The sequence below is a fragment of the Nanorana parkeri genome, unplaced genomic scaffold, assembly GCF_000935625.1.
Source record: "Nanorana parkeri isolate BGI_ZX_2015 unplaced genomic scaffold, ASM93562v1 scaffold1646, whole genome shotgun sequence".
Lineage (NCBI taxonomy): Eukaryota > Metazoa > Chordata > Amphibia > Anura > Dicroglossidae > Nanorana > Nanorana parkeri.
In genome coordinates, this window is record NW_017307914.1 from 247,035 (window position 1) to 257,905 (window position 10,871).

The following is a 10,871-nucleotide window of genomic DNA, read 5'->3' on the forward strand; positions in this document are numbered from 1 at the left end:
CAGTCCTCCCCCTCCTGCTCTAATAGCCGCGGCTCGGCCCGGCCAGCCGAGGACGCAGCCTGGAGAGACTTGGGGTTTATTTAGATCTTAGACCATTTAGATCCTGACCGTCCAGATCTTTCCATCCAGAAATACTTCACTAACTGCACGGGACTGCAGGGAGTGCATGTCCATCCATGACATCACAACCGTGAGTTATCAACCAATCTATTTAAACAGTTAGTCATTACAGGATGCTTAGCATCTAAACAATTTTTTAGGTGGTTACGCTCTTCTATGTATAATTTTGCCCCCCTTCGTTTACGCACATATAAACGTAAATATGCATCGCATGCGCCAGCGCGCGAAAATGACAATTGCGCTGCACATGTTACATATCGTCGCGAACGTCGCAGTGAGAGCAATCATTTTAGGGCCATCAATCACTGATAACACTAAGCTGATGAGCGGTAAAAGCTTTTAATGCGTCGCTAATGGCCAATTTTGGGTAATGTAGTTGTTTTGAGGTTTCGCGCACATGCGCAATTTTAAGGCTTGACATGTTTGGTGTCTCTTTACCCGACGTGACGCCGTCTTTTATATTTTACCAAAAAATTTGGTAATAATAAATGTTTTAGAATTTAATATAGGGGGAACTGTTTTTTAAAAAAAAAATCTGTAGTTTTTCCTTAATATATTAAAAAATAAAAACCCCAATGGTGATTAAATACCACCAAAAGAAAGCTCTATGTGTCCCCAAAAAAGGGTATAAAATTCATTTCAGTACAGCGCTGCATGACGGAATAAATGTCAGTCAAAGTACCGCAGCGCTGAATACTGAAAAATGGCCTGGATGGGAAGGTGGTTTAACACTCCGGATGTCAACTGGTTAAATAAAATGTTCTGTATGATTTATGAAGTAGATCATATTCATGATCTAAGAGGGGATTATAAGGGTCAGTATTAATAATTTGCTGGTTTATGTAGTTTTATTATATATCCGCTTTACTAACAGACCATATTAGGAGACAAGACTTGCAGAGGATTGTAACATCAGTTAGTCAGTATATTCGCACTTCTCTTATCTTGTGGTTCTTTGTATCTTTCCATCTTAAACTGTATTTATCCACACTTACTGTCCCTCACCGCATGAGCAAACTGCCAGTTCTATGACCCATGGCTTGTTTCTTTTCAGTTTTGTATATAAACCCTGCCTGTGAAACAATAAATTGAACGTGTTTAGACAATCTCTAGTGTTTGTTTGAATATGTTCCCGGATCCTTCCTAACGAATCTTCCTGTGAAGTCCGGTTAAGGAGTCTTGATTAACCCTTTCAGACAAGAAAGAGAAACAAAACAAATCACAGATGGCACAGACGGCTCACGAACAACACAAAACACTCACTAAAGTAAGGACGCTAAGGTCCAAAATTACCCCAAACGCCTTATAACAGGCAGGGGTAGGCCTATGTGGGGGTAAGTGATCACTCAGGGCCTGGACGGCACACATACCCGGGAACGACTGAGGAATCATGAACATATAATGTAGAATCTTATATAACACAGGAGCATTCGAGCAGTAGAAAACATTTCAACAAGTTATCTATAAAATCACGCTAAACAGGCGCATAAACGGATAAAATGTCTGTGACACAAGAATGTCTATGCAGGTGGGGCATGTGGGAGGGACTTGTATATGGGCGGAGCACAAGGGGGCCCCATAATCTTGTATTACCCGGGGGCCCCATGTGTTGTCAGTCTGCCCCTGGAAAGAGCAGACCCTGGGACTAGGCGCATGTCCCCATCCCAGACCTGACGGGAGAATGAGCCCCCTCCCCTGTAAGCAATGGCTTATATTCCAAGGATGCAGAGACACCGTGGGAAGACATGCACTGGGATAGAGGGCCTCCCGTTCCCCTAACAGCAAGGCTAGGCCAGTAGAGACGGCCGCCCAGTGTCTGTGCACACCTCTGCCAACACAGGGAAATTGAGGCTCGAGATGCCAGTGCTAGCAGTACTGCCCACGTCAGGAGCATCACCCTGTTCGTAGGGGGGAGGGTAAATCGGGCAGGGAAGGAGTGGCGAAGGGGCAGGGATCTAGAGAGGGAACTACAAACATGGGACCAGAATGAGATCTACATTGTAAACATGTCAGGGCGCCAGGCATCCCGGTTGATATACAATGACGATGCCTGGGGCTGGAGGAGGCATGGCACACACAGGTACGCGGGGAAAAAAAACCCAAACAGAACAGTGGGGCAAAAAAACCCCATCACCTCTCAAAAGACCTCCAGCCAGGGACCCATGCATCGTCATATAGGTCTGACAGAATTGACACAGCGCTAATGCCACAACCGTGGGTGTAAACGACTAAGCCAAGTGTGCAGTCAGATAGGTCTGACCTGACAGGGGGGGCGTGGTCCGGACATGGCAGCGTGAGGAAGCAACTCAGGGGAGCTCTGCACCTATCGAGCTAGATGGACGATTTAAATTGACTTTTTATGCCGTTACCCTCCATGCCCAAGGAGCAGAAGCCTCACAGTGACACACCCGCGCCACCATCTATCACTTCTTCGCCCGGCAGCCCGTGACTCCCACTCCGGTACCCGCAGCTGTTATGGCGCTCACGCGAGCCTCTGCAGCGGGCCTCCTGTCGGCTAAAAAGCAGGGACTATGACCCTATGACTCCGGTGTGCGAGCCGGAAGAAGACCGGGGCTCTGACGCTTCTCGATCGCCGATCCGGACACCTACCCTGCCGCTGGTGGAATCCCAGGACTCACACACGCCTCAATTGAGTGTGTCCCTGCCAAGTCACGAGGTAGGCCCCGGCGTGCAGGGGGAACCTGGGCTGCAGGCCCTGCTCCCGCATTTGCCCACGAAACAGGACTTAGATGTCATGGCCTCATCCATTGTGGAGGCTTTAAAAAAGGAGCTACATGACCTCACTCACCGCATTTCAGAGGTGGACGGCCGCGTCACGGCGGTGGAACACACTACCGCATCCCTCTCCACCAGGATGGAGGCTTTGGAATCAGACGCGGCCTTAACGAGGACCCGCCTGCTGGCCATGAACCTGCGCTTAGATGACTCTGAGAACAGGAACCGTAGGAATAACCTACGCCTGCGGGGCATCCCTGAGGCCACAGCGGGCATTCACTTGAGAGACACCGTGACCTCTATACTGAACACCCTCCTGGGCAAACCCCATGATGCCCCCCTGGAGCTTGATAGAGTGCACCGTGTCAATGGGGCTCGCCCTCCCACACCCTCGACCCCTCGTGATGTATTATGCAGGGTACACTTTTTTGCTATCCAGGAGAAAGTCATTCGCCAGGCCTGGAGACAAGGTCCCTCTGATTTCGATGGCGCTACCATTCGTATTATGCTGGATCTTTCTCGCCACACTCTACGCATGCGGCGCATGGTGCGCCCCCTACTGGACCTCATCCGCTCCTCGTCTGCCACATACCGATGGGGCCACTCGTTTCACTTGATCGTTCGACGTGAAGATTCTACCTTCCATCTACACACACCAGACCAGCTACCTGCCCTCTTTCGTTTCCTGGAGGCGGACCCGGTAGATGTGCCTAACTGGTTGGAATTCCCGGATGACATACCGGAGACCGCCTCGATACCCCCGAGGGCTCAGCGTAGACCCAGGAGTCGCCAGCGATCATTCCGCCGGGAGGCTCCTACCCAGCCTCGGGAAGGCCGGGAACCCTGACCCTTGAACGGAGAGGACTCTGGGCAACACCGTATCCTTAACTGATTTGCCAACTGTTTTGGGCCCCCCGCACCTTTCCGTTTTATTAGATCTGCACTGTTGCACTGTTATTAACCCTTTCTCCTTGCAGGCATGATACATCAGTTCCTTGGTGCGGGGGGCTGGGGTAAGTCAGACTCTGTGGACAGTTTCATTCCGTTGTTGTGGCCCTAAAGCTTTTTGTTTCTTTACACAGGTTGCTATGTATCCTCTGAGGCGCTTGCTCCTCCCCCCCCCGGGACTAGTGGTAGCTGGCCCCGGGGGATGACGGTGGCGTGGCTCTGTTCTCCAGCCCAGTCCTACTGCCCCTTCCTGCACTGCGCGGCTGTTGGCTTGTGGTCCCCTGGGCCGCCTGGTGATCGCTGGTTGCGGTTTCTCCAGGACGCCTGGGTCGGACTTGGACCTTTGGCGTCCCCTGGAGACACCGGTGGCGTGGATGGCCCCCTGCCTCCACGCCCACGGGAGGGCCCATCCCCCCTTGCCACCTGGGGGATGGGAAGCTAGTTGCTGGGTTCACCGGGCGGCTCCTGGTGCCCATGCTGCCCGGACTGGAATAATGCTTCCGATGTCCAATTGCTCCTTGGGATATGTTTTATGTTTATGTTCATGTTTAGGTTAATGTGTATGCTCACGCTTAAATTGACTCTTTCACTACACGGTATACCTCATCTATTGTTGTTTTGAACTGTCCTGTTCGAGTGGGTGCATCTCCCCTCCTTGAGCTCTCACTTGATTACTTACCGCCAACCCCATACCCCACATAGGTGGTACCCTCCTGTCCTTGGATTTGAGGGTACAATTCCGCATTTGCATAGGCTCTGTGCCTACCTTAGTTGTCACTTGATCTAGGTGTTCTCCCCCTAGCCTTATCTACTCCCCCCACCCCCGGCCCTCCAGCTTTTTCCCCTATCGCCCCTTCTCTCCTGTCCTTCTGCTGTTCCCTCTCTCCTACCTCTTTTTTCTCCTTTCTCTGCTGTATCTCAGCATGGTTATAATGATGTTTAGTTAATTATTGATGCATCATAATTGAAAGGTATCCGTCAGAAAGCACGGTTTAGATGAAACCAACCAGTACGAAACTTTATGTGCCATATAGCTAAGACATACAATATGGTAGGAGGGAGGATGGAGAATAGTCTACCTCCTGCGCTTTAGTGGACCAACAAAACAAGGTATGTATGATGGTTTCTGGTTGATGGTTGATTACGCTTGCTACCTTAAATGATGTCGTACGTTTTGTACTTTGTAATTTCTTTATGCAACCTTCTAAATAAAAATTGTCAATTTAAAAAAAAAAAAAAACTGAAATCGGAAAGTCACCTCCTCCAACTAACTGACGTGTGGCGTTTTTTAAACCCGCAGACCCGCGATTACACGTTTTATTCTTCTGTCCACAACACGTACTCCCGATTGGATTACTTTTTTCTCAGACACAGGGATGTTCCGCTTGTAAGGGACGCCTCGATTGCTGACATCCTGCTATCTGACCATGCCCCGGTGCATATGGCACTGGAATTACTCCCTTGGGCCCCGAGAAGCCCCTCGTGGCGTTTAAACAAATCACTGCTGCAAGACCCGTTGATTAGATCCGAATTGAAATCCACCATCTCCTCCTATTTCTCTGACAATTGCTCCTCTGCCGTGGCACCCCCACTAGTGTGGGAGGCGCATAAGTGTGTCGCGAGGGGAGTCTTGATGAGACATGGGTAGCCCAACTTTTCGCTAAACTTCACACTCTCGAGGCCGCACATAAGAAATCTTTGGCGGTTACTCACCTTAGGGAGTTAGGCCTGCTTAGAACCGAACTCACTGAGCTTCTCCTATCCAACGTGCGTCAGAGTCTCCTGAAGGGCCGACGTACCATGTACGAGCTCTCTAACAAGCCTGGTAGGACCCTAGTGTCGGCCCTACGTGGCCCTCGCTCCACGACGTTCATACCCCACCTCACCTCTGGCACAGGAGTTAGACTGACGTCCTCTGCAGCAATGGCCCAGGAATTCATGTCCTTCTACAGTGCACTCTACAACCTCCACGCCGGGACGGATAGCCCACCATTCTTTCAGGATGACGCAACTTTTTCCCGATACCTCAGCGAATCTCAGATGCCCACTCTTACACCGGAGATTTGCGCTCAACGTTGGCGGAATACGACCTTGCCCTCAAACAGGCTAAATCGGGTAAGGCCCCCGGCCCTCTTACTCCTCTTCTCCCCCCCCTCTCCCCCTCCCCTTTTTTTTTTCGTTGCCTTGACTGGATGTCTGTCTGCCTCCCTCCTTCTTCCCATATATTTAGTTGTCACTCCTGCATCATTTACTCTATTGCTCTGATACCCGAAGCGAGGGGGAACACAGATCCAAACAAGAATGACTTACTCCTTAGGCTTTTATAATTTATAATCTATTTTGATGTTACAAGAGTAGCACAATGTGCTTATCTCTGAGAATTGTTGGATAAATATGAAAGTACCAAATGTCTATACGTCGTAATATGCCCGTCAGGGCTGTCTTTGCCGTATGACGATAGCCCGTCCACAATGGGCGCACCACTATAGCTATGTTGCTTGTAATCAGAATGGTGTATACCTGTATGCGTTTTCCATGTATTGTTCATTTACACATATAAAGCTGATTTTTGAATAAAAAATAAAAAAAAAGATAGGTCTGACAGAATTGACACAACACTAACGCTATAACCGTAGGTGTAAACGACTAAGCAAAGTATGTAGTCAGGTAGGTCTGGCATAAGCGACACGATATTGATGTAGTAGCCAAAAAAATAAACGACTAATCAAAGCATACAGACAGTATTAATGTGATAACCCTGGATGTGAGCAATTGGGTAAGGCATGCAATCGCATATATCCGTCAAAATGGCCACATTATTAACACAAAAACCCATAGATGCGGACAACTAAGCAAAGCATGAAGTCACACATATCTGGCAAGTTGACCCAACATTAGTGCAATAGCCTGAAATACAGTCAATTGAGAGGACATAATCCAAACAGCAAAAAGACATTCAGTAAGAGGGGCTCCTGCCCCCCCTATCCATCACACCTGTTAATGCGAGCAGTGGGAAGCCCGCAACGGACCCGCAGAAGGGGTCTTCACGTCCAGCCGGAACCCTAGAAAGCAATGGTCCATCAGACCAGTGCAGAACAGACAGCCACGTAGGGTCTGGAGAGATCCAAAGGTCGGTCTTGTGGGTCCATGAAGGGCTGAAACCCTGTTCAAGGGGAGGTGTGGAAATGAACCCATATCAGCGTTGCTAAAAGGCTCCCTGCTCAGCAGTGACATGGAAGTGTGAGGACGACTTGGAAATTCCGTTACAAACGTTCCTGGCGTGAAAAAAGGAGGCAAGGGACATCCCCGCCAATAGCTTGCTTAAGTCTAGGGAGCAGAAGAAGAGGCGGCGTCCGGCCGCGGCGGCGTTTCCTCTGGGACAAGGCCGGCAGCCAAGATGGATCCTTCGGCGGGGGAGCCAAGTCAGGATATGACGGGTCAGGCCATTCTTCCAGAGACACCGAAGGCAGATGAAGAGCACGCAGGAAGCCCGGCAGGTCAGCAGGTGAACGGAGGACGTGCGACTTGCCATCCCGGCGAGCCACCAGCTGGAAGGGGTATCCCCAGCGTTAGATTATGGCTCTGTCCTGTAGCATCAGGGTCAGAGGCCGGAGGGCTTTTCTTTTAGCCAGCGTGTTACTGGAGAAGTCTGGGAAAAGCGCAATCTGTGCCCCATCGAAGTTAACCGGACCTCTATCCTGGGCCTTCGCCAAGATGGCCTCCCTCTGCTGAAAAAAGGGCACTCTGCACAGCACGTCTCGGGTTGTGGCTGCTGTGGATTAGCGGTAGCCCGGCACCCTATGCACCCGATCCAGCTCAAGGGGATGTGTAGGAGGGTTGCCCAGGAGCATATTAAATATGCCCAGAACTGTGGTCTTAAGGTCGGGTGCACCCGTAGCCTCTGGGATGCCGCGCAGCCTTATATTATTGCGGCGTTGGCGGTCTTTTTGGTCATCCAGCTGCAGGCTGAGATGATGTAGGAGGGTATGCTGTTTGTCAACCTCCTCCTGCAGCTGGTGAACCGAAAGGGACACTGCAGTGGTCTGAGACTCTACCTCGTCCATGCGTTAATTAAAGCCAGAGAACATCCGATGTTGCGGTCATGCCGCGGCGACATCTCCCGTAGGCCCGATAGTCTTAAAAAGTCCCCGATCGTCGGCCGTGCAACGGGGGTGGACTTCTTAGCAGGGGTCTGGGCACCCTTCTTGCCTTTCCGTCTCATCATGGGGGTCAATGGTGTGCTAGACAGATCCAGCGGGTCGTTCCCGGGTAAGTCGCCGGAGCACACTCAACATGCGACCGTCCGCGGCCATGAGCAAGCCACGCCCCCCATTGTGTATTTAATTACCATACATTATGACAGGGCACAGTGATTGATATTATGTGGGGAGCCGCGGCTCCTAAAATTAATGCGACGGCCGAAGGTGAAGATATAGTGGGACAATTTAACATTATGGAGTACCCAGAGGCAGAACTAAAAAATCCCTTCTCTATTTCACTCTATGCAGAAATGAAACCGCGACCCACTGCAGAAGGTGTTGCAACCCACGAGTTGAGAACCGATGCTCTACGATACATTTTTGAAGATAGAGTGGTTCAATGTTCAACCTTCTATACCATTCCAAAAATTCATAAAAACAAAGAAAATCTACCGGGAAGACAGATAGTCTTAGGTGTTGGAGGACCACTAGAAAATATGGGAAAATACAATGATACCCTTTTAAAATAACTAGTGTTACAATTTACATCTTATGTTAAAGATACAGGAGATGTTCTCAAATGTATTCTATATATAGGAATTGAAGAGGGATCCCTTCGAAACAGTATAGCTGTTTAATCATTATATACATCTATCCCACAGACCTGTGGTCTAGAGGCAGTATTGTTCTTCTTGGAGTACCAATTTCAATGGGCAGGCCCACAGGGCGAGTTTCTGTTGGAACTCCTGGAGTTTGCCCTGCAAAATAACTTCTTCCAATTAGCTGGGGCCTTTAATGGAGGCAGGCATAGGCAGGTGCCCATGGTGCACCCTGATCTGTATCTGGGGGCACCATGGAAAAATACACAAAAACCTGGAATTAAGAGATCACTGTTTATCAAACTTGTAGGGTATTTTGGTATATTGTCGTGACCACCATTGGATGGGTCGATAAGTCCGAGTTCGACACCCGTCACCTAATGTGTGACCTTCCTTGGACTCGGTCTGCGTAATTTCGTATTATCATGGTCAGTAGAGGTGTAAAGAGAGAAATAGAGAGAAGTGTAGAGGTAGTTCTCTATCGGAGGGAGAAGGAGGAAGGGGGGGAGGGATGTGGTGTCGGACATCTCCGTGAGCCGCGGCCCCCTGGAGCCCCAAATGGTCAAACGGCTGTTAGGCTCTCCCATGGTAAGGAAGGGTGCTATCCATGGGTCCCAGATTTTCAGGAATTGTTCCTGTGTATCCTGGAGGATGCTAGATAGTTTCTCATTAACAAAGAAGAAATCTATCCTGCGTCTTACTTCTGCGAAGTGTACGAATTGCTTTTTCCAGTCCTGGGCTATGGCTTGTTTGGCAGCTAGCAATATGTACACTGCAAGTTTGTGTTGTGATTTTGTGAGAGTCACTGGTTTAAGGTGCAGGAGTGCGAACCATGGATCTTTGGGCAATGTTGTCTGGAAAAGACTTCTGAGGACACGGAATGTATGTGCCCAAAACCTGCTGAGCATGGGGCATGTCCACCAAGTGTGTAGGACGTCCCCAGGTGCCGAACAGCCGCGGAAGCATGAGGCTGATCTACCGGGGCCTGTGTGTGCTAATCTGACAGGGACCATGTACCATCTCATCATGGATTTATAGGCCATTTCCGTGCATGTGGCGGCGGTGGTCCAGATCTGTTGCCATTCTGCCTCGGATTTGGTAGCTCCCAAGTCTCGCTCCCATTTCGAGACATAGCCATGGTTCTTATGAGACAGGACCGTGTTGAGGTGGGCATAAAGTATGGAGATCAGTTTTGGTTGTGCTGGGGTGTGGTAACATATATGTTCAAAGGTGGACATTGATGTTGATGTTGCTCTGTGGGTAAGGTAACTAGAGGCCCAGTGCCTTAGCTGTAAGTATCGGAAAAATTCCGCTGCTGGGGCTTGTAGTTGTTCTTGGATGGAGGGCCAGCTGCGAACATTAGCTCTATCAAAGAGGTTGTGTAGGTATGTGAAGTTATGTGTATTCCACCATGTGAACGCCCCAGGGGAGTCCATGCCTGGGGGGAACAATGGGTTGCCTAGAATAGGGAGTAGTGGCCGGTGTGGGGATATTAATTTGCTGAGAACTGATTAATTTGCTGGTGTTGTCCCATATTTTTAGAGTTAGGCGCATAATAGGGCTCATGGTTTTAGGGCGCTCGGAAGATGGAAGCCAGGGTAGTGCCTGTATGGCAACGGATAGGCATAGTGCCCCCTCTAAACCAGTCCACAATGGTTGTTGGGAGGATAGGAACATGCCCGTCAGTGGTGCTATCTGTGCTGCTTGAAAGTATTTAGTGAGATTTGGTAGTCCCAATCCACCCTGTCGTTTATGAGTGCAAATGGTATATTTAGGAATCCGTGGACGTTTATTTTGCCATATGAAGTTTAAAATTTGGTTTTGGAGAGTTCGCAGGGCGTGGCTTGGTATTGCAACTGGTAGTGTGTGAAAGTAGTATAATAATTTGGGGAGAAGGACCATTTTAACTGAGTTTACCCTCCCCATCCAGGATAGGCAGTGGTGGGACCAGTTGGCCAGTAGGTCTCTGGCTAGGTGAAACAGGGGGACGTAGTTGGCCTTATATAGTGTGTCATAGGTCTTTGTTAGATTAATCCCTAGGTAGCCAAGTTGGTTGTTCCGCCATGGAAAGGGGAAGTTGTCTCGGATTGTATCCACCTCTGTTGGCGTCAAATTGATGTTAAAGGCTTGTGATTTGTCTGTGTTAACATTGAGACAGGATATGCGAGAACATTTTTCCAGGGTGGCTAATAGATTTGGTAAGGTAGTGTGTGGGTGAGATAAGGAGAGAAGTAGATCATCTGCGAAAAGGTTCAATTTATATTCTTGT